The sequence below is a fragment of the Hyla sarda genome, chromosome 4 (genome assembly GCF_029499605.1).
Source record: "Hyla sarda isolate aHylSar1 chromosome 4, aHylSar1.hap1, whole genome shotgun sequence".
Classification (NCBI taxonomy): Eukaryota; Metazoa; Chordata; class Amphibia; order Anura; family Hylidae; genus Hyla; species Hyla sarda.
In genome coordinates this window covers 278,946,879-278,971,437 of record NC_079192.1, presented here as the reverse complement: position 1 = coordinate 278,971,437, position 24,559 = coordinate 278,946,879, and the positions used below count along the sequence as shown (strand labels likewise).

Genomic DNA, 24,559 nt, shown 5'->3' with positions numbered 1-24,559 from the left:
GTTTAGCCCCTTTAATGGTAGCCTCTTTTAATGCAGTGGGCCAGGAATGGCCTTTCCCTCCACAATCCACTATGGCCCACGTCGCGGTGCTCCCCAAACCGGGCAAAGACCCACAGCTCTGCACCAGTTATAGACCCATCTCTCTATTGAATGTGGATCTGAAATTGTTCTCCAAGCTTATTGCAAATAGGCTCTCATCTACCGATGGAGCCTGGCTGCTCTTTTGAGTGGCCTCCTGCTCTTCAGCATGTAAACATCTTCCTATGTTCTAATGTATTGCTGTACGTGTAGCTGACTGTATTTGCACTTATTGTCCCTGCACTACTGGTTATCTTCAATGTTATGGAAATCATCTTTGTTCCTTTTTTGAAAAATAAAACTTTTCAATAAAAAAAAAAAAAGTACTGCTAAATGTATAAAACACAAATAATCTACTACTGAAAAGCCTCTTCAACCCCCCTCCCCCCCAAATGAATCAACAGTAAAATGGTAAAGTAGACAGGTGTAAGGGAGCTGGATGTGGATCCTCTACCTGTGTGGCAGGTGACTTGGACCGTGGAGTCTAGCGTGTCGCTGGTCTTCACCCGAGCCTGCCTATTAAACTAGCTAGAAAAAAAAAAAGGTACACTCATATCAAAACATAGTTAGCAGCCAGCATTGGAATATAGTTTAAAACTCATTTGATACACAAATCAAATTTTTCCTAGAAATGAGAAAAACTGTACAAGGGTTTTGGATGCCCGAAATGTGAAAACGAATGCAAACTGAATAATTCAATAAATAGCCACTTCTATTTCTATAGAAATTACCTCTGTTTTTCTATTCCTGGATAACCCCCTCTCAGACCAGCGTATGGATAATTCCCACCTAGGGGGTTAAGCAAGTGGATGCTAGAATTTATGGGGTTGTGAACTGTCTTTAGCACTCAAAAAAAAAAAAAAAAATTATATACACACAGTGGTCCCTCAACATATGATGGTAATCCGTTCCAAACGGACCATCGTTTGTTGAAACCATCGCATGTTGAGGGATCCGTGCAATGTAAAGTACAGGACAGTGGTCTACAATCTGCGGACCTCCAGGTGTTGTAGTTTTGCAACATCTGGAGGTCCGCAGGTTGTAGACCACTGTTAGAGGAAGTTGTAATCACCTGTCCCCGCCACTCCGGACAGTCACCGCTGCCCGGGATGTCACTGTCCATCACTGTCGCTGCGTCCCCGACGCTCCGGCAAGGCCTCTGCTTCCCCGGCATCCACGCTCTCCATCGCCGCAATCACGTCGCTACGCATGCCACTCCTATTAGATGATGGGACGGCGTGCACAGCGATGTGATGACGACGATGGAGAGAGGACACGACGGAGCCCCGAGGACAGGTAAGTGATCGTCAGCGGACCACACGGGGCACCGTAAATGGCTATCCGGCGGCAGCGGAAGCATTTTGAAATTATTGTATGTTGGGGCCATCGTAGGTCGAGGGGTCACTGTGTGTGTGTGTGTGTGTGTGTGTGTGTGTGTGTGTGTGTGTGTGTGTGTGTGTGTATATATATATATATTTTTTTTTTTTTTTATTTACCTTAAAAAAAACACACATTTGCACTCCTTTACATATAGTCATGTGGTACACATCTGACTTTGACAACTTTGCTTAGCCTCTTTAGAGATTCTTATGTAGTAGAGCATACTTCCAATTTTGCCAACCAAAGGTGTATTTATGTTGACAAAATCTATGCACAGTTTTATAATAAATATAAATGGTATGGTATTGACACTACACCTTATAGGATTATTTATAAAGAAATGGGTGTGTGCAAATGTGTTGCTAATATCACTGCTATCTTTATTATAAATGCAGATAAATAATATATGTTCACACTCCTTTGTACAGGCAGAGTGATGAAAAATGCCCTATTTCATTTCTGCATAATATCCTTTAAACTCATCTTCTCAAGCACTTTGTATAAATAATTTTATTTGTAGTTATTTGTTGAGAGATAAGAAATGCCCTGAGCCATTAAGAGTAGAAAGTGTGAGAGGAAACTATGGTTAGAAGGATGGAAATTGTTACTTCAGCACAAAGGAAGGAAGGAAGGGTGGCATAGTTAGAGATGTAAGCCTTTATAGGCTTTGTTTGTTGCTGTTGTGGAAACCTTGCAAGAACTTGTCAAGACTGAATTTAAACAATGTTACAAATGAAACCATTTGCTTTCAGTGCAGAACTGTAAGTACAGTTTTGGCAGAGATGAATGTGCAGGCTACTACAGCACCCAGTTCATTTCATCAGCAATGTTGCAGGGTTGTAGCCAGGTAGAGAACACATATTTCACATACAAATATTTAACATACAGATCTAAACTGCTGAGCGTTTCTGATATATCTGACAGTAGTGTTGAGAAGAACCAATTTCCATTAAACAAATTAAAGGGAGATCCATCTTTGTAACATTAATAATCTAGATTAGATAATCAAGATTAGGTTGTCAATTTTATTTCCCTGTAATGTTAGAACAGCACTCAATATCCCAGTTCTGTGGCTAGTAAAACCAGGCTGCACACCCCCTGGAGAGTTGTCTGGAGGCACGCTATCAGATCAACAAATACGAAAAACCAATACATTTCAGGCACATTATTTGAAATTCAACTTGTTTACGAAATTTCAACAACTTTTTCTTGCAGGCCAACATTAAAATAGTAATAGTATTGGTAAATGCTGTATAATGTTTTTGAAGGCCCTAATATTTTTGGTGAGATCTTATAGACTGTGACTTCAGGTGCTCCTGTTTAAAAGTGTCTTGAGTGAGGAATAGTTATACTATAGCATTTAATGCATGCTTTGCTTGTTCTTGTATTTGTTCTATGGCTCTAGAAGCGATGCGGCTCCTCTATTTAAATGGGCACTGTCATTAAAACGTAAAATCATTCTAATGTACTTTGTTTTAAAAAAATGAAGTTTTCTATGTTTTATTTGTGTTTTAAAAAGCTGGCACTGAGTTTCTCCCTACTTGTCAGAGGACACCCCCCCCCCCCCCCCATCTCTTGTACAGACTTTGGACTCCTGTTGGCCTGGCAGAAGTCCAAAATCAAGAAATGCAGTCTGGAGTGCTGAGGAGGGTGTGCAGACTTAGCCAATCATAGCTCATCTCACACTGAACTGCTCTGGGCTGTGTGTAACATAGTGAGGGAGGAAGTTCTCCCCTGTATGGCTTCGGATGATGTCACAGCCTGCTGGAGAACGCTCCTTCCCAGTCTATGAATCTGACTGAGACTGAGCAGAATATACAGAGCAATATCAAGGTAGAAAACGAACAAATTATAAAAATAAAGGCAGGGGGTGGTTTATCATGATGGGGGCAGTGAACTGGGAGGTTTATAAAATTTAACAAGATCATGACAGGTACTCTTTTAAACTCTCATCTAAAGAACCCCAGTAAATACAATAAAGTATCTAGTTTACTCATCCTTATAGCCTTGCTGATCTGCACTGTATGATGAACTAATTATGAAGGATTTCTTTTATGTCTTGTTATAATTAAATGCTTATAATAGGACAATGTTAAGTTTTTTTTGTTCCATATTTAGTTTGCTCATATTTAATAGCTTTAATTTTTACTTTAAAGAACAATGTTGAATAGCGCTGCATGAGAACGAATGGCATTCTGTCTTAATTATTCAGACTGCATTAAAATTCATAGTTCAAGGCAACTCAAAGATGGGCTTTTTTGATTTTTCTTATGATGATAAATTTTTTAACACTTAGTGTTCATGTAACCATCATGTTTCAAAGAGACAGTGGAAATGGATCTCTTTAGTATTAATGTTCAGTGACTTGAGAAGACGCTTATGAAAAGCCCTCATGGCTTAGTAGGAAAGAATGTCACCAAGGAAGAGATTTTGTGTTTGTTGCCAGGCAATTAAGACATGCAATACAGTAAAGTACAATACAATACAGTATAAGACAACACAATGCTACAAAGAATTGTGTGCTATCACCTTTCAAACTACTGTAAAAGATGATAACTTGCAATGAACAGCTGCAGTTTCAAACACTTATATGATTAAAACAAGTTGGAAACTATCTATCTATGTAAAAACATACATGCATGTACAATAATGTATTATGGGGGAAGATACGTTTCTACTGGCAGTCACCTAGGAAAAATATAAAAATAAATGTCCTACATAATTAACAAGATTTTCCGACTTTTATATTGATGGCATATTCTTAGGGTTGTTCTAAGGATAGTTCATCAATGTGAATGTCCCTAAAAAATAAAAATATCATAGGTTTTCTAGTATATATTTTCTTATTAATCAAATATCATATGTAATAATATACTTCTAGTCATTGAACTTGGTGATATTTTGACCTTCATGATAGAATTTGGCTCGGTTTACTGTAACAATTTCCAGAGCCTAATTCCTTCACAATTCCTCAATTTTTTAGGGACATTTAACCTTCATCAGTTAGTTGATGCCCACATCTTCTCATCTTAGCTAAGAACTGGGTGGCATCTTCCTAAACTTATTCTGATGTAAAGAATAGAACCTTTTAGCCTCTCTCTCCTTCAGGGCCCTGTATGAAATATTGTGTAAGACCACTATAGTAACGTCTGTCTGGAAATGAGAATTTGGGGTCACTGGGGTAGATTCATCAAAACCTGTGGAGAAGAAAAGTTGCCCAGTTGCCCATAGCAACATATCAGCTTGCTTCTTTTATTTAAGACCTCTGAAAAATAAAAGAAGCAATCTGATTGGTTACTATGGGCAACTGGTCAACATTTCCTCAGCAAAGGTCTTGATGATTCCTCCCCACAGAGACAAAAAGTAATGAGAATATTTGGATCAATATGATGAACATCATCATTTTACTTGGCATCTTAACATAAGTCACATGTTGTGTCACTAAATGTAGTCTTTAACTTGTTGGGGATGGAGGGAATACAGGTACGCCCTTGTGTCCTGGTACTTAAGGACGGAGGGCGTACATGTACGCCCTCCATATTACCAATTACCACTGCTCGCCGGGTGGTGATCGGACCAGGATGACTGCTAATATAAATCAGCAGGCATCCCATGGCAATGCCCAGGGGGTCCTGAGACCTCCCCATGTCATTTCAGACTGGCGACTTGTGGCGATTCCGGGCCAATCGGGTCACTGGTGACCCGATTGCTCTTAAAATAAGAGTGATCGGAGTTGACAGACAGCTCCAACCATTCTAAAGGATAGGAGCAAGGTTGCAGGGGTGCCACCTCCTCCTATCCCCTGCCATTGGTCAATCAGGATCAATGGCAGTTGGGGGCGGGGAAGGGGGGGTTAAAGTTCATTTCCCCCCACTCTGCCCACTGACTGAAGTCTGGGCAGAGCGGGGGGGGGGGGGGGGGGCATGGCGGCTTACTGAAGCAGCGGCAGTATATCGCAGCGGCGGCATCACAGTGGCGGTAGAGACATCTGGCAGCAGCAGGAGGAGGCAGGCCAGAAAGTATGGCGGTGGATGAGGCTGCAGTGAAGATTGCTGGTAAGTGATCTTCACTGTGGCCTTCTAAAAGTTGCAAAACTACAACTTCCAGCATTCCCAGACAGCCAAGGCTGGCTGGGCATGCTGGGAGTTGTAGTTTTGCAACATCTGGAGGGCCACAGTTTGGAGACCACTGTGTAGTGGCAACTTTCAGCATGGTCTGAATTGGCACAGTTTGGAGATGACTATATCAAACTATATCAAACTCTTATCAAACTTCTTTCCCCTCTCACTAAACTAAGCTAATGGCTCAATTCCAGATTGTGTTTACAAAACAGAGTAGCAGCTAAAAGAGTTCGGATACATTCTGAAAATACATGTTTATGTTAACTACAACTTTAAAATGCCCTCCATGCTCCTGCTGCTTCTTAGGGTGTGAATGAAAACAGAGTGTGTGTGTGTAGTGTATATAGATATCAATGAGGGTACGCTTCACCTGCCAGGAACAATTGTAAATTACAGATGGCATCTGCAGACAGAAATCTGATTTTAATAAATCAGTATATAAGTAATTTAGTGGCCAGAGATAGTGCTATTTCTCATGTACAGTACACATTTGGCATTGTTTTCCTTGAAATGACAAGTGTGCTTTCCTTTCCAGCTTTATTAATTTTGAATTGCAATCTTAAAATATATATTGATCTTCATATTGTTCAAGTTTAGTTTAATAGTTCACGGTATATGTAAGATAGAGAATCCAGCTCCCAGAAAAAATCCAATAAAACGTAACATTTAATTCTTATATATTGTATTAAAAAATGTTTTATGGACATCTTGAGCTTACAATATGTGGCATTCAAATGGTATACTAACTGGCTGGACTTAGGTGCTGCAGCTTTTGCCTTGACAGATCTCCAGGTACACAGGTGTGAGAGTGTTTGATTTTGGCAGTGCCGAACCACTTCTCTGCTTAGATGTTATTATTGACTCTAGTGATATTTTGGGTCTGAGCACGCTTGTATATCTCACACACGCCTGTAGTCTATCAACATGGAAGAGGATATGTCGGGAGAACCCAGCTCACAGCACACACTGGAATATTCGGGGCTTTCACATTGTCGGGAGGGAGCGGACTAGTTTTTCATCCAATGTAACACTCAAGAAGAACTACAAGTGTTGAGCACACGTGCATTGGAATACAAATTAACTTCCTTGGCTGAAAAAGAAACTAAGTTGTTCTGGACAGTTAACTCACTCCAGTCGTACAGCCAAAGTGAATGAGCACCTACGGGTCTCAGATCAAATAAAGAGATCTCACAATTTTATGATGACCCTGATTTTTTACAACAGTGGAAAGACATTCATAAAGATCATGCATTAAAACTGACCAGATTGATCCTGACTCGCACAGAAAAGGAATATGCCACTGTAACAGAAGAACTTTTGAGGACCAGAATGGAGTTAAAAACGCGCATGTCAGAGGCCTAATATATCACCTTGAATAAACGCATCAAAAAACGCCTGATACCCATCCAAGCGGATTTAAAAATAAGGAAGAAAGATACATTTTTACGGGACAAATTAGATTATGACCTGGATAAGGTTTTTGTTTGGCAACAGAAGCAACCTCGTAGAAAATGCTCGAGACCACCAACTCGCTGCAAGGAATACTGGACCACAGACTTGGGATCGGATTCCAGTGGTGTGGGAGAACCTGATGGATCCTCTACCAATGCCTCATCCAGCCACATGACTGTGAATGAGGCACCCCCTTTAGGCAGAGGAGACGGAGGGGCCATTAAAAAACCAAGAAAAACAGGTCCGGTCCAAAACCGCATACGGGTCAAAACTGAGCTGACCGTAGTCACCGTTTGACTCCGGTCGGATTAATAAAGTGAATGGAGTCACGGGCTGAACCGGCCGGGGTACGTGAGTGCCTGGTTTGCCCCTCCCTCTGCCGGATCTGGCACCTGTATGTACAAAACAAGGTGTGAATTCACCCTAAGACCATTAGAGCCATTAATACTCATTTTTCAGAACATGCCAGATCTATAGTCACTGGAAAGGGTTCACCAAGGTTAATCAACCATATTCGTGAATGCCATGGAGGTGATATTAAATCCACGTCCTTCATGGGATTGGTTCGCATTCAAAATTTAATCGGAGGAGGTAATAAAGACAAAGGACTTTTAAAACAGGAAACCGCTATCATTCTCAAAACTCAAGCATTAGGTAATTTGGGACTTAATGAACACAATGATATTATTATACTGAGTAGATAGTGAGACTACTCCTCCCCTGTTGTAATAATTACTTTATTCTTGTTTTGTGCGGTGCTATGTTATAAAATACATTGATTTCCATGCACATTGAAGGGACTCAAAGATTTTCAACTTTCTCCCTTCCCTCTTGTTTTTAATGTATCTGTTTTGTAAAAAGGTTTTTTACATGATGACTCTTGTATGCTTTGTAATTCACACTACAGTGTAAGCTTTAGTATGTGACCTATTCCCCCCAGTGATCCAAGGGTTAACTTGTGCACTGGGCATGCTTAGAAGGCTGGTCCCATACTTAAGAGTGGAAACTGGGAAGTGATGTCCAGAGTCCAGTGGAAGCCGCAGTGTGCAGCGACAGGGTCGTTCGCCCAACCTCCCGTCTCCACTCCCGATGTATGTGCATCCCCCCTGTTTTTACCATTAATTATTTATTATTTATTTGGCATGCATATAATCATGATGCATGCTATTTTGATTACTATGAATGGTTCATGCTGAAATTATATTCTTGTGCATGTAATTTACACAGCACGGCAATTAGATGGTACATATCTTTGGCCACAACTCACATAGTCCGGCAGCAGAGCGATATATTTGACTATACATACTGCCTCCTCCTATTGCCTTTATGATGGGAGGTGGGTGTATTCCGGTTTTACCGAGATTAATCAACACCTGTGTATCGTACCTGACGTTTTGATGGTACAATATCAGTTCCAGCCATGAGAAGCGAATCTGCAACAAGGTATGTTTTCATTTGTATTTTGTTACATAAATCTCTTGGCTATGTGGTATCTTTGCCATGATTAAGAGCTTAGCCTCGAAATGCGTCAGTTGCACTTCTGTATTTTAGAGTGACATGTCACTTTCTGTTTTTTAAGTGAAAGATCCATTTTTAATATGTAGGAATTAAATGTTATGTTTTATTGGATTCTGGGAGCTGGATTATCTATCTTCTATATGCCTTTATGTCTATGGGGGATAGCGGTTCCCTGCTGCTGTGTCAAGAGTGGTGAGCTGATCTATGACCAATTTTCTGTTTCTATATTGATACTTGAGGGTAACATTGTATTTTTCTGAACATGACAGATCTGAAATCACAAAAAAGTAAAACTAATACAAAAAAAAAACATTTTTACATGTTGTATAAAAAAATTAAATAAAAACAGTTACTGAAATGAACATGAAACAATATTAAAACATTAAACTTTGCTCCAATATGAGTTTTGGGCCCAGCCCTGTTAAAATTAGTTTGGGGGCAGGCGTGGCTTGGTAGTCGGACAAAGTGGTGTATAGAATGTGCGCTCCTGAGCCAGCAACTTACAGCAGCAACTAGCGCACTTTCCCAACCCCTGTTCGACTCCACATAATTCCCTGGCTACCCATTGGCAGGGTAAATCTGTGGGGAAACCCAAGAAACTGAACACCTTCTATTGCTTCATGGGAGGTAGCACTTCCCAAGATGGCAACACTCCACAACAGCATGCCTTCTTCCCGACTTCCTCCTCCAGCGGTGGTCTGCTGCGAGTGGTGCTGTGAGGTCTCCAGCTGGCATGACAAGCAGCTCTCTGCCTCCAACACACTCTACTGCGGGCACTGATTCTCCCTCGGACCAGCACATAGCTGCAACGGCGACTAGGGACTCTTTACCACCATGACAGGTATGTGACACTGCCCTCTCTGCTCCAACCTTCCCTCATTTAAGCAGCCCAGGGAAGAGACCTCACCTGTCATCCTATAATTAGGAATCCATTTCAGCTCACAGCCCTGCAGCTACACATAATATATGTGAGGTTATCTTTGCTGTCTTCCCCACCAAAGAAGCCCCTGAAAAAAACACTAAAATCAATGCTGTAGTCTCTTAGTTTTACCATCCATAAGAGCTTTGCTTTGTCTCTTCACCCAATCCAGGCTTCTATTGTGGATTTGGAAATCATATTAAATTGTGGAGGGATTCCGGACACTGTCCCATCAAAGGAACTAATTGCCTATATACAACGCCTCATTAAAGCAGTCCTGCTGGATTGTTCCCCCAGGGATCTGATCATCGATAGGATCCATAGGGTCCCTAAGCCTAGACATCTTGCAAAAGTGTTCTAGCAAGAGTGCATTACTTCCATATCAAAGACACATTAATGTTTCGCATGGGAAACTGTAACCATCTTCCTGACCAATACGAATTAGAGTTCATATTTGCGGACCTATTCGCTATCACCCTGCAAATGCCCAGGATCCTTCATCCTGTGACTCTCGCACTTTGTTCCCAAAAGAGTCCATACAAATGGGGATATCTTACCCGCTTCTTGATCTTAAAAGTAATGTAACACATGTACTCTTTAATTCGGATGACAGGATTGCTCTGCTAACCAAATGGCACATCCTGGGGGAGATTGCCTGTCCAAACAGGGGTCCACCCTGTTTCTTTAATAAACTCCTCAGACTAGTTTCTAAACATAAGCAAGGTCATCTCCTCATTTGTGTTGACTTTAATGCAGTCATTGACACCAGTCTGGATCCGTCCCCCTCCTCACGCTGTCCTCCATTGTCCCTTTTTAAACTATTCCACAGGGAAGAGGTATATAATGCATGACGAGTTCTTCACACCTCAGCGATGGACTACACGTATCATAACTCTCTAACTTGCTAAATAAAAGTTGTTATATGCGTATTTATGTGTTGCTATGCCGTTTACAAACAGAATCAACAAACAGTTTTCTTTGAAATGCCCTTGTCCTAGTGAAGGATTAATCTTTGGTCCTTCTAAACAATGTTTGCCTGTTGTGGCCCCCAACCCTTCCGAGGTACAGTATGTTTCCACTGAAATTATCAGATAATTCCATATCAGATATATAAAGGAAAGTGGGCACGCTGTCAACTTCAGCTTGGCACCAGTTCATTAACTGATAAAGATATTGTAAGATAAAGTATAATATAAAACTTTCCAAATACTGTGCAAACATACAAAAAAGTTGTATGTCATATTCTGTGGTTATGTGGTTAACTTGTTTCAACAGTTAATCTTCATTCGGATCAACAAAATGGATGAATTAAACCTTTTTATGTATATTACTGAGCATTAACATTTCAATCTTGGTTTGGCCTCATATAACACATTTCTACTGACTAATGCTAATAAAATAGTGTACTTCTTTCTACAGCACTGGCAGGAAGGCCAACCACCTGTTCTTTTGAAAGATTAATGAGCAAGATGTTAAATTCTCCCACAGTCTAGTATTGTCTGCTTTTCCAAATCCTCTGCATCTTCCTTTTAATATTTTTTTTCTTATTATTACAAGTAAATGTTGTATTGCTCTACATGTCATATGAAATTAACTTGATTTCATGTGTTAACACAGTTCTTGTGTATTAGTAAATTAGTATATATATATATATATATATAAAAACAATAGTGCGGCACACAAATTTAAAAAAAAAGGTGAATTTATTGTCTCACAACATAGCAGCAATGTTTCAGTTCCTCACTGGAACCTTTTTCAAGCTTGAAAAAGGTTCCAGTGAGGAACTGAAACATTGCTGCTATGTTGTGAGACAATAAATTAACTTTATTTATTATTATTTTTTTTTGGAGTGCCACACTATTGTTTTTCTATTTCTGCTTGGACTGTGGTAAGGTCTGGAGTGCTGGCACCAGGCATTGGATATAAGGTAGTGCTGCAAGAATTTCTTTGTTGGATATATATATATATATATATTTATATATATATATATATATATTATACAAAAAAGAAGATTGCAGCAGCACACATTGGTCAAAAAATTGAGGCTCTTAGCGCACTTTTTGATCAAAAACGTGTCCCCCATCCACCACGGGGGGGTGGCCTCATTTAGGATGGGACCCTAACACACATTATGAGCCTAACACTCAGATACCAACTCACCTCTGCTGGGCATATAGCCTCTGACTGGGTGACATGCTGGATCCATATACAATTTAAAACACCACCTGGGAGAAAGGGGGGGGGTTGCATAGCTAAAGAGGGTGCCATTCCCCCTGTGTAGTAAATACAAGCAAAAAGATATATATATATATATATATATATATATATATATATATATAAATAAAGATGTTGCAGCACTCCACAGGTAGGCAAAAGGTGGTTGTTTATTCCACACTGGCTTTCTCAAGTAACTGATAGTGACATAAGTGAGTTTAAATAGACCTCCCACAAGGTCATGTGACATACTTAGCATAAATAATTAACATAGATAAACAAAATGAATACGTGATCCAAAGTAAATATTGTTATCCTCACATAACATATAAAGCATAGCAGTATATGGATGCATAATACAGTGATCGAGTATCGAATATTCATACTTGTGTCCATACCATATAGCAAGTGTTCAAATGAATTACGTGCAGCAGTGAAGAACTTCCGGGGTCCCCGCCATAATGCCTGTATGAAGAGACGCTGATACAACGTGGTGTCTGTATGTATCACGGCTATTAGCATCGCTTCCGGGTGAGTAGAGGGTAGCGACGTCATTGCCACCATGGAAACCTCTCGCCGTCACTAGCGCCTGCGTAATAGACCTATTGGGCGTAGGGTAGAGACTGCTCATGCGCACTGCGTGCCGCGTCCTTGGCAACAGATCTGTAATCAAATAGAGTCATTCTGGGGTGTTGACAATGGATCCGGTGGCAATGAGTGTCTCCATCCTATGTAATGCAAGGTAAGTGGTTCAGCAGAATGTCACGGTTAGTGAATACTCACGTGATCACATAGAGAAAAGTTACAGTCCCAGATGGAAGATGAAGTAATAGGATACCTTTTCTGTCGCCGTTGTCCTTAGCAACAGGTGTCCATAGATAGAGAAAGGAAACAGAAATGAATGAACATCCAATTGTTATGCACAAATACGGATGTCCAAGGCCTGGAAACCGCTTCCATAGTGCAGTGTCGGTGTGTATGGACCGACCATCTATCCCATGTACCATCGCTCTGTAGTGGAACTGTCGGTGTGTATGGACCGATCTTGTGCTCCAGACCACCGTATGTGTACCGATACCAGCATAAGTCCACCTTAGGTAGCCAAACTGAAAGAGAGAAGATATACGTATCAGAATGTACTGAATCACATTACTGGCTCCCACATACAAAGAATACATGCATCACCGGGGCATAGACAACCCTGTCCAGTGTGTATTTTGAGGGAACTGATTAGGGGGGTGCTAATTTAGAGATGCTCATGGACATGTGCAAACTCAGCACCTAGTCGGGTGGTTGTTGTCGGAGGTAATCCGATTACAGCCTCTAACCGACTGTGAACCCCATGGCCCACACACTTAGGCGACATGTGTCTATATGAGCCCACATTCAAGAAAACAATCATGTCGGAGCCCAGAGGATTAAGGAGTATGATCGGTACAGTACGGTTGGTTAAATGCAAACGGTAGGGCTGATGGTACAGAAAAAAAAGATATAGGAGGAATGTATATATATAAGATATTATAGATGTAATATTTAGTAAATATAGTAAGAGTATTTCAGTGGAGAAGAATGGAATAAGGTATGAATAGTAGTGTATTACCAGATAAACAAAGGTTAAAAGATCCTGTATACTGTGCAGTGTGTGAAATCCAATTGTAGACATGATGTATGGCCCAAGCGAAACTACGGCATCATGGCAAGTACCCGGTGTGTGAGTGATCTAAAAACAAAGAGAGCAAGATAAATAAAATGATATAATATATACAAAGTTTGTGATATATATCACTATCACCTATGTTTCGGTGGAGCGACCAAGTATAGAGGGGCTAAGGTAATCATCATTTGAGCATTTTAGGGAGGACTGTGAACTCCACATTCAGTCCTTTAGGTTTTAAACAATCAAGGTTGTGTATCCATCTTAATTTTCTGGTTTTTAATGTAGTGATGCGGTCACCGCCCCTCTTTAGTGGGGGGGATGTGATCGACTATCATGCCCTTAAGATCGGATTCCATATGTTTGGCTTCTGTGAAGTGTTTTGACACAGGTAAGTCAATACATTGTTTCCGTATTGAATACCTGTGCTGATTTAGGCGGGTTCGAAAGTCATTCTTTGTTTCCCCCACATAAATCAATTTGCAGGGCCACCAAAGAATGTAGACAACATGGTTGCTTTCACAAGTCAAATAAAAGTTGATGGGGTATTCTTTCTTGGTTTGTGGGTGTATGAATGTATTGCGCTTGTTAATATATTTGCAACTAACACATCTGAGACATGGGAAGCAACCTTTTGATTTCACTGACATGTATTTTTGATTTTTTTTAGGCCCTGCTATATCTGCCTTGACCTTGATCCCTGAGGTTCCGTGACCTGCGGTAAGACATAAGGGGGAATTTGAAATTCTTTGATATAGGGAAAGCTATCTTTAATGAGGTGCCAATGTTTTTTCATAGCTATGGCAACACTGTCACTGTTAGGGTCTACCTAGTCTCCTCTCAGTTTTAACCCTCTGTACATGTCTGGAGATGATACCCGCTGGGTATCCTCGATCTCTGAACAGTTTGACCATTCGGTCAACTGCTGCCTCAAATTTGTCATCTGTATCCGTAATTCGGCTGGCTCTAAGAAGTTGACTATAGGGTAGTGAAGATACCATGGGTCTGGGGTGTGAGGATTCGAATTTCAGAAGAGTGTTACAGTCCGTGGGTTTATGATAAATGTCTGTGGTTAATCTGTTGTTATGTATGGTCACTTGTGTGTCTAGAAAATTAACCGTATTATCAGAGAAGGATAGAGCGAATTGTAAGTTGGTATCCACGCTGTTTAGATTACTGGAGTGGTGGGATACATAGACGCTCTCTTCTTCGAACTCTGCCATAACGATGTTGGCGCCACGTTGCTACCCATAGCAGTTCCTCGTTTTTGGATGTGAATGTGGAGAGTGAAAAAATGAGGTTTATTGAGAGCGCTCCTGTGTGACGACGGCGGTCAAATGAAGCAGAGGTCTGAGCCAGCACTTACGCAGGACTAACTTTTATTACAAAAAGAAGTCAAACAGGTAAAACAGGACAACGCGTTTTTTGCGCTCACTGGCGCCTTCCTCAGGTCCACAATAGTAGGTCTGTGTAGTCCTGGCCAGGGTTCCTGCAAGCGGGCTTGTAGCTAGTAGATAGAGCAGTGGAAATGATTAATGTACCTGGGGGTTGAGTGGAGAGGCTCTATAGGGGGGAAAAAAAATAAAACTTTGAAATGCATGTTGACTAATGCTAGAAGTCTGACCAATAAAACTGACGAACTGGAGTTGATAATCCAAGGCAGAAGATCAATTACTGAGGCAAATAAACAAGGCAGCAAATCAAAATGACGTGATAATAATGGGGGACTTTAACTATCCTGGTATGAACTGGGAGACTGAGACCTTTGAATCTCATAAAGGAAACAGGCTTCTGACTATAGCTAGAGGGGGCGCCCTACTAGACTTAATATTAACCAACAGACCTGACAGAGTAACTAATGTGCAGGTAAAAGGACACCTAGGGAACTAGGGAATAGTGATCATAGTATGATACATTATAACTCCCCCCATGTTCTAAAGGAATTAAGTAATGTAATAGACAGACCCCTATTTTTAATATTCAAGGACTCTATAGTAACAGAGAAGGTTCCCCAGGACTGGCACATAGCAAATGTGGTGACAACATTAAAAAAGGGGTCAAAAGGTGACCCAGAGAATTATAGGCCTGTTAGTTTAACCTCCGTTGTATGTAGATTGTTTGAGGATTTTCTAAGAGATGCTATTTTGGAATATCTTGATAAAAATAAATGTATGACTCAATATCAGCATGGTTTTATGAGGGATCGGTCCTGTCAAACATACCTGATCAGCTTTTATGAGGAGGTGAGCTCCAGACTGGACCAGGGGCAATCACTGGATGTTGCATATCTTGATTTTTCTAAAGCATTTGATACAGTGCCACATTAAAGGTTGGTGCATAAAATGAGAAGGATTGGGCTGGGGGAGAATGTGTGTAAGTGGGTAAGTAACTGGCTCAGTGATAGGAAACACAGGGTGGTTACTAATGGTACTTATTCTGATTGGGTGACTGTTTCTAGTGGGGTACCACAGGGGTCAGTCTTGGCTCCTATTGTATTTCATATATTCGTTGATGGCCTTGTAGAGGGGTTTAATAGTAAAGTAGGAATCTTTGCAGATGATACAAAACTCTGTAAAGTGGTCAATAGAGATGAGCAAATCGAATCTGGCAAATGCTTATTCCTTACGAATTTCATGAAAAATTTGATTTGCAACGAATCCAACTATCGCCGCGATTATCTTGTGCGAATCACTTCATTAAACTCCATTTAGTGTGGTTCAGGCTCCAGGGCATCTAAAATGGCGGATCCACATGTGAGGACATGGGGAAAGGAACTCTGGGAAAGCGGGAACAAGGGTAGGCGGGATGACCCTGAATCACATGCAGGATGCAGCCTATCAGCAGCCAGTAACCCCTGTGATGTCCCAGCCCTATATAATCAGCAGCCATATTCCAGATAGTCACTTCATCCTTTTACTGCAGAGATAGGACAGCGCTGTGTGTTACACAGACCAGCTTTTTCCAGCAGTGTTTCACCTCCTAGTCACGTCAGCTTTCTGGTGGACAGAGAGCAGTGCATTTTATACAGAAAATTTTTACTGCAGCCAGTCGCTTTCTACAGCAGTGTATTACAGAGAGGGCTGTGTGTTGCCTCATACACCTAAACAAGCTGGCTCAGCTTGAGAAACATTAGCAGAGGATGGAAGAACAATTTTACAGTGCAACTCTGTCTTTGTTCCACAACAAATGATCTGCTCGTTATACTAGTCTGTAGACTGTATAATACCCAGCACTCCATTCCTAATAGTCTTTGACAGAGTGCAATTTTGGGTTTAGTACACAGTGACTGTGGGCTTCAGCACTGTTGTGTACTGCTAGTGTTGTACAAAAATTCGTTTTTTAAGCATACTGCAGCGCATTTTTCTGCCCTCATAAGTGCATACCACATACCTACATCTAAGTAGTGTACTATTTTGTACCTGTTAATCTGTCAAGGGCCTAGATACTGTGAAAGGCCAGGCAAAAGTAATCACCGGCTGGTGTTTTACTCCAATACATTTTTTAAGCGTACTGTAGCACATTTTTCTGCCCTCATAAGGGCATACCACATACCTACATTTAAGTAGTGTACTATTTTGTACCATTTAATTTATCAAGGGCCTAGACACTGTGTAAGTCCTGGCAAAAGTAATCACCGGCTGGAGTTGTACTCAAATACTTTTTTAACCCCTTAAGGACCAAGGACGTACCGATACGTCCTTGGTCCTGCTCTCCTGATATAACGCGGAGTTACACAGTAACCCCGCGTCATATCACGGCGGGCCCGGCGTCATAGTGAAGCCGGGACCTGCCTCTAATAGCGTGCAGCGCCGATCGCGGCGCCGCGCACTATTAACCCTTTAGCCGCGTGCTCAGAGCTTAGCCGCGCGGCTAAAAGTGAAAGTTGCCGGCTAGCTCAGTCGGGCTGTTCGGGATAGCCGCGGCTAATCGCGGCATCCCGAACAGCTTACAGGACAGCGGCCTCCTCGCTGTCCGATTGCCGAATGACTGCTCAGTGCCTGAGATCCAGGCATGAGCATTCATGCGGCAGAATCGTTGATCACTGGTTTCTTATGAGAAACCAGTGATCAATGATGAAGATCAGTGTGTGCAGTGTTATAGGTCCCTATGGGACCTATAACACTGCAAAAAAAAAGTGAATAAAGATCATTTAACTCCTCCCCTATTAAAAGTTTGAATCACCCCCCTTTTCCAATAAAAAAAAAACACAGTGTAAATAAAAATAAACATATATGGTATCACCGCGTGCAGAAATGTCCGAATTATAAAAATATATCATTAATTAAACCGCTCGGTCAATGGCGTGCGCGCAAAAAAAATTCCAATGTCCAAAATAGTGCATTTTTGCTCACTTTTTATATCATTTAAAAATGAATAAAAATCGATCAATAAGTCCTATCAATGCAAAAATGGTACCGTTAACTTCAAATCACGGCGCAAAAAATGAACCCTCATACCGCCCCATACATGGAAAAATAAAAAAAGTTATAGGGGTCAGAAGATGACAATTTTAAACGTATTAATTTTCCTGCATGTAGTTATGATTTTTCCAGAAGTCCGACAAAATCAAACCTATATAAGTAGGGTATCATTTTAATTGTATGGACCTACAGAATAAAGCTAAGGTGTAATTTTTACCAAAAAATGTACTACGTAGAAACGGAAGCCCCCAAAAGTTACAAAACAGCGTTTTTTTTCAATTTTGTCGCACAATGATTTTTTTTTTCCGTTTCACCGTAGATTTTTGGCCGAAATGACTGATGTCATTACAAAGTAGAATTGGTGGTGCAAAAAATAAGCCATCATATGTATTTTTAGGTGCAAAATTGAAAGAGTTATGATTTTTTAAAGGCAAGGAGCAAAAAACGAAAATGCAAAAAAACGGAAAAAACCCCGGTCCTTAAGGGGTTAAGCATACTGTAGTGCATTTTTCTGCCCTTATAATTGCATACCACATAACTACATTTAAGTAGTGTACTATTTTGTACCTATTAATCTGTCAAGGCCCAGCATACTGTAAAAGGACAGCAAAAAGTACACACCTGCTGCTGTTCTGGACAAATACTGTTTTAAGTGTAGTGAAGCGTATTGTACTCCCTTCATATATGCATTAAGTATGTCTGGCAGAGAAGTGTCAGGACGTGCACAGAGGAATGGCAGAGGCCTAAATTCATTAGGCGCAGGCAGAGGTCGCAGCAGACTAGGGGCGAGTGGCAACGGCATTCTCAGCGAGAGGCCTGATCTCCAGGTACCAGCTAGCGGTCGTGTCTCGACCAGCAACCGATCTGCTGTCATCGATTGGTTAACACGGTCATCCACTTCATCACAAGTGACATGATACCCCTGTCAACTGTCGGTGGGTTCCTCAGACACAACCCTCAGTTGGCATGGCCCGAGAGCATTCCCTGTCCTCCCATTGCCTCTGTCCTATGCTGTTCCCTCCCCTAAATAAGTATCTTATGCTGTGGGTTCAGCTCCACTATTCAGTGAGGACGATCTAACAGAGGACAGTCTGCAGCTAGTGCCCAGCCAAGAAGTGGAGGAGACATCCGCCGCTTCCTCAGCTAGGCGGGCAAGTAGTGAAGAGGAGAATGACGTGGGAGGCAGTGTTGCCAGTGTTCAGGGTCCTGAAGCAGACACTGTTGAGGAACCTGAGGAGGACATCAGTGATGTGCAGACACTTGTTTATGATGATGAAGCCGTTCGCAATAGGGAGAAGGGGTTCATCATCATCATCATCATCATCATCATCATCATCAGGAGAAGAGGGTTGCAGGTTGCCAGTGAGGCACCAACTGAGCCAACAAGGTGGTAGCATGGTTGGCAGAAGTGAAAAGTCTGTAGTCAAATGTGCCCTGAGGAGAACAACTGCTTCGGGGTAGCCTACCTTCCCAGGAGGTAGTGGAACAGGGGTTCCTGGAGACGGCGGCAGTAGCAGTCAATTAGTTCTGACTGTTGGTGAGAAAATCAGCTACTTGGCGGTGTGGCAATTTTTCATCAAGAATCCAGAGGAGGTTAACATACGGCACTACGGCCCTGCATCAACATATGCTGTGCCACCATGAAGCAGCCTGGGAGAACCGTGGCTCCGATGTAGTGGTCCAGCCTGTGGCATCACCCAGTGGCACGCCGATCCCTCTTTAAGCCAGCCAAGGCTCCACCACCTTAGCCAAAGGGAGCTGTTTGTCATACCCTCCTTCTGTCGCTCTAGATGCTCCTGCTCTTCCTACTTTTAGTCATTCCACCAGCAATCCATCTGCGAAGCCATGTCCAAGAGGCAACAGTATGCCCCCACTCATCCAATGAGGAAGAAGCTGAATATGCTCCTGTCCAAGTTGCTGGTGCTGCAGTCCCTCCCTTTTCAAGGGGTGGACTCTGCACCTTTCAGAGAACTGATGGCTTGTGCCGATCCGAAGGCCCCCAGATTTTATCTCTGGATTGGGAAAGAGGGATTCCCACACTGGGGCAAAATGGGAAAGCCTTGCCCCACTGGTCTGGCATCATTGTTTAGGGTTGGAAGAGGACTGACCGGGGTTAGTGAAGACATTTCTACCCTAACGGACCTTCCTGTAAGACCCCCGTCCTGTTTTCCCTTTACCTCCTCTGAAAGATTGGTCTGACTGGGAAAAAATATGAAAGTGAGATTTCTTAGGTTGGACCTTATCTAAGGGTAGTCTTTTTTTCTTGTCTACATAGAGAGATATATACCTGGCACTGCGCTGTAGGGTGTTAAATGTGCATGGAGTCCTGAAATGACAATGTAGCAGCGGGTCTGTCCTGTGTATAGGTGGTGGTGCAAGCTTGTGAAGGCAGCAGACAAATCCAAAATATAAGGTAGGTAAAAGAGAAACAAGCGCACCCACCACATGAGCAGCATAAAACTTGACTTTTGCGAACATCCAGGTAACAGACATCAGGAGTGCAGGGGAACGGGAGGGAAGGAGGTAGTCGCGACTACCTCCTTCCCTCCCGTTCCCCTGCACTCCTGATGTCCGTTACCTGGATGTTCGCAAAGTAAAGTTTTATGCTGCTCATGTGGTGAGTGTGCTTGTTTCTCTTTTACCTACCTTATATTTTTTTCTTGTCTGCTGCTTTTTCCAATATAGAATCCAGCTCTGGACCTTATAGCAAAAAAGCCCGTCTCAAGATTCAAATTTCCCGCCCAAGGGCAGCTGGAAGTGACGTCAGACGCCAGCATTCCGGCCGGAAGGAGATTTGCAAAACTCCTTGCCAGGAGAATAAACTAGGAAGCGCTCGCGCAAGGTAAAGTCCTGCATGCGAAAAGCAGAGACCGCCGCAAGAACGCCAAAACCCGCACACCTGCAGTGCTCCTGCAGCGTTCCCTCTGCCTCCATGCCCCTGGAGCGTCTCTGCATGCTTTGAATAGACATCTGGAGCGCTACAGTTTGGGAACCACTGTATTGTGGTCACCAAACAGTGCCCTTCCAAATGTTGCAAAACTACAACTCCCAGTATGCTGAGACTGCCCAAGCATGCTTGGAATTGTAGTTCTGCAACATCTGAAGGGCCAGATGTTACAGAACTACAACTCTCAGCATGCCTGGACAGTCTGGGCATGCTGAGAGTTGCAGTTTTGCAACATCCGGAAGGGCAGTGGTCTCCAAACTGTGGCCCTCCCGATGTTGCAAAACTACAATTCCCAGCATGCCCAGACATCCAAAGCACCCCTGCCACCACGCTCCTATCCTTAAGGATGATCAGGGCTGCCTGACAGCTCCGATCATCCCTACTTTCTGGGCTATCGGGTCATCAGAGACCCGATCAGCCTGGAATTGCAGCGAATCGCCGATCTGAACTGACCCACAAATGCCGACATGGGGGGGTACCAGGCATTTGCACAGGATGCCTGCTTAACGATTTCAGCAGGCATCCCATTCCGATCCCCGTCCGGCTAGTGGCAGGGATCGAAATTCCCGCGGGCTTACAGGTACGCCCGTGGTCCCCAACAGGTTAAAATTTTGGGAAAAATTGGAACATTGATGCTGAACTTTGAAGCTCTCTGAGGTCTTCCAAAAGTAAAAACATGTCAACTTTATGATGCAAACAAAGTAAACATATTGCATATGTGAATCAATATATAATTTATTTTGAATATCCATTTTCATTATAAGCAGAGAGCTTTAAAGTAAAAAAAAAAATGCTAAATTTTTAATTTTCCTTGACATTTTAGGATTTTTCACCAAGAAATGATGCAAGTATCGGCAAAAAGTTTCCACTATGTTAAGGTAGACTATGTCATGAAAAAACAATCTCTGAATCAAATTCATAAGTAAAAGCATACCAGAGTTATTAACCCCTTAAGGACCAGGGGGTTTTCCGTTTTTTCCTCCTTACCTTTAAAAAATCATAACCCTTTCAATTTTGCACCTAAAAATCCATATGATGGCTTATTTTTTGCGCCACCAATTCTACTTTGTAATAACATCAGTCATTTTACCCAAAAAACTATGGCGAAACGGAAAAAAAATCATTGTGAGACAAAATAAAAAAAAAAAAAAACACAATTTTGTAACTTTTGGGGGCTTCTGTTTCTACGCAGTAAATTTTTCTGTAAAAATGACACTTTATTCTGTAGGTCCATACTATTAAAATGATACCCTACTTATATAGGTTTGATTTTAACTATATGCAGGAAAATTTATACGTTTAAAATTGTCATCTTCTAACCCTTATAGCTTTTTTACTTTACAACGTATGGGGCTCATGTTTTGCGCCGTGATCTGAAGTTTTTAGCGGTACAGTTTTTGTATTGATGGGACTTGATCGCTTTTTATTCATTTTTCATGATATAATAAATGACCAAAAATACACTATTTTGGACTTTACACTGGAATAGTAAAGAGTAAAAATAAAAGTAAAAAAAAATTGGGAAACAACCCCCCTCCCCCAATAAAAACGTAAATTGTCCCATTTTTCCTATTTCACCCCCCCAAAAAGTGTTAAAAAAATATTTTATATACATATTTGGTATTGCCGCATTCGTAAATATCTGAACTGTTAATCATACCGTACGGTGAACGGCGTGAACGTAAAAATAAAAAAAAAGTTCAAAATAGATGCTTTTTTATAACATTTTATTCCCCCCAAAAAATTATAAAAAAATGGATTAAAAGTTCTATATAAGCAAATATGGTATCAATAAAAAGTACAGATCACGGCGCAAAAAATAATCCCTCATACCGCCGCTTATACGGAAAAATGAAAAAGTTATAGGTCTTCGAAATAGGGGGATTTTAAACGCACTAATTTGGTTAAAAAGTTTGCGATTTTTTTTTTTTTTTAAGTGCAACAGTAATAGAAAAGTATGTTATCATGGGTATCATTTTAATCGTATTGCCCCAAAGAATAAAGAACACGTCATTTTTACCTTTAATTGTACGGCGTGAAAACAAAACCTTCAGAAATTAGCAAAATTGTAGTTTTCTTTTTAATTTCACCACACAAAATAGTATTTTTTTGGTTGTCACATATATTTTATGGTAAAGTAAGTGATGGCTTTATAACAGACAACTGGTCGTGCAAAAAACAAGCCCTCATACTAATCTGTGGATGAAAATATAGAAGAGTTATGATTTTTTTTGAAGGTGAGGAGGAAAAAAACAAAACGTAAAAATTTAATTGTCTGCTTCCTTAAGGCCCAAATGGGCTGAGTCCTTAAGGGGTTAATGCTTAAAGTGACAGTGGTCAGATATGCAAAAAACACTCTGGTCCTTAAGGTGAAAATGGGCTTGGTCCTTAACCTCTTAAGGACGTAGGGCATACCTGTACGCCCTACACTTGGTCCCGGTATTTAAAACCGGGTCTTTCCCGGGGAGTAATGATAGCCGGGACCCTGGGCTAATAGCATGTGGCACCGATTGTTGTGCCGCACTCTATGAACCCTTTAGACGCGGCGATCAAAGTTGATCGCCGCGTCTAAAAGGAAAGTGAAAGCTTCCCGGCAGCTCAGTCGGGCTGATCGGGACTATCGCGATAAAATCGTGGAGTCCCGATCAGCTAGGTCGCGAGTGGAGTTCCCCTTACCTTGCTCCGTCACGTCTTATCGGCGTTTGATTGCTCCAAGCCTGAGATACAGGCTTGAGCAAACGACCCCCTATAACACTGACCCTTGCAAAGCTATTGCTTTGCAGGAATCTGTGTAAAAGATGGGAGCTTAAACACTGCAAAAAAAAAAGAAAAGTGAAAACATTTTTTTAAGGTCATTTAACCCTTTCCCCTATAAAAGTTTGAATCACCCCCCTTTTCCCATAAAAAAATAAAAGTGTAAATAAAAATAAACATATGTGGTATCGCCGCGTGTGGAAATGTCTGAATTATAAAAATATATAGTTAATTAAACCGCACGACGCAAACAAATTCCAAAGTCCAAAACAGCATATTTTTGGTCACTTTTTATATAATGAAAAAAATGAAAAAAAATGAATAAAAATCGATCAAAAAGTCAGATCAATACAAAAATGGTACCAATAAAAACTTCAGAACACGGCGCAATAAAGGAGCCCTCATACCGGCCCGTACGCGGAAGAATAAAGTTATAGGGGTCAGAATATGACAATTTTAAACGTATAAATTTTCCTGCATGTAGTTATGATTTTTTTCTGAAGCACGACAAAATCAAACCTATATAAGTAGGGTATCATTTTAACCGTATTGATGTACAGAAGAAAAGGTGTCACTGTTACAAAACAATGCACTGTGTAGAAACGGTAGCCCCCAAAATTTACAAAATAGCATTTTCTCTTCAATTTTGTCACACAATGAATTTTTTTTCCATTTCGACGTGGATTTTTTGGTAAAATGACTAATGTCATTGCAAAGTAGAATTGGTGGTGCAAAAAATAAGCCATCATATGGAATTTTATGTGCAAAATTGAAAGCGTGATGAGGAAAAAATTTATATGCAAAAAACGGAAAAACCCTGCGTCCTTAAGGGGTTAAGTCTAGAGAATGAAAATCATTTTCTGTGTTAACTGGCTCCTTTGGAGTACTTTTCTATGAACCGAGGTGTGGAGGCACATGTCCCATTTTTATGTTCCCAGGTTTCCTGTCCTGCGGCAGGAGGTCCTCTCCAGGGGTGCTGTCATGAGCTACCGTATTTATCGGCGTATAACACGCATTTTTTGCCTAAAGTCTACCTGCGTGTTATACACCGATAAGCCGCTGCAGTTCAATGAATTAAAGCGGGCGCTGCCGGCTTCTCTG

At 41.4% G+C, this 24,559-nt stretch overlaps 1 long non-coding RNA gene across 1 annotated transcript in view; it reads left to right on the top strand.

The window, feature by feature from the left end:
* The window catches only part of LOC130367006 (uncharacterized), a 128,159-nt gene that overhangs the window by 78,221 nt on the left and 25,379 nt on the right, over window positions 1-24,559 (top strand). The window contains exon 3 of the long non-coding RNA XR_008892038.1: window positions 14,007-14,056. This is a non-coding gene — a long non-coding RNA (uncharacterized LOC130367006). The remainder of the gene's footprint in view (window positions 1-14,006; window positions 14,057-24,559) is intronic.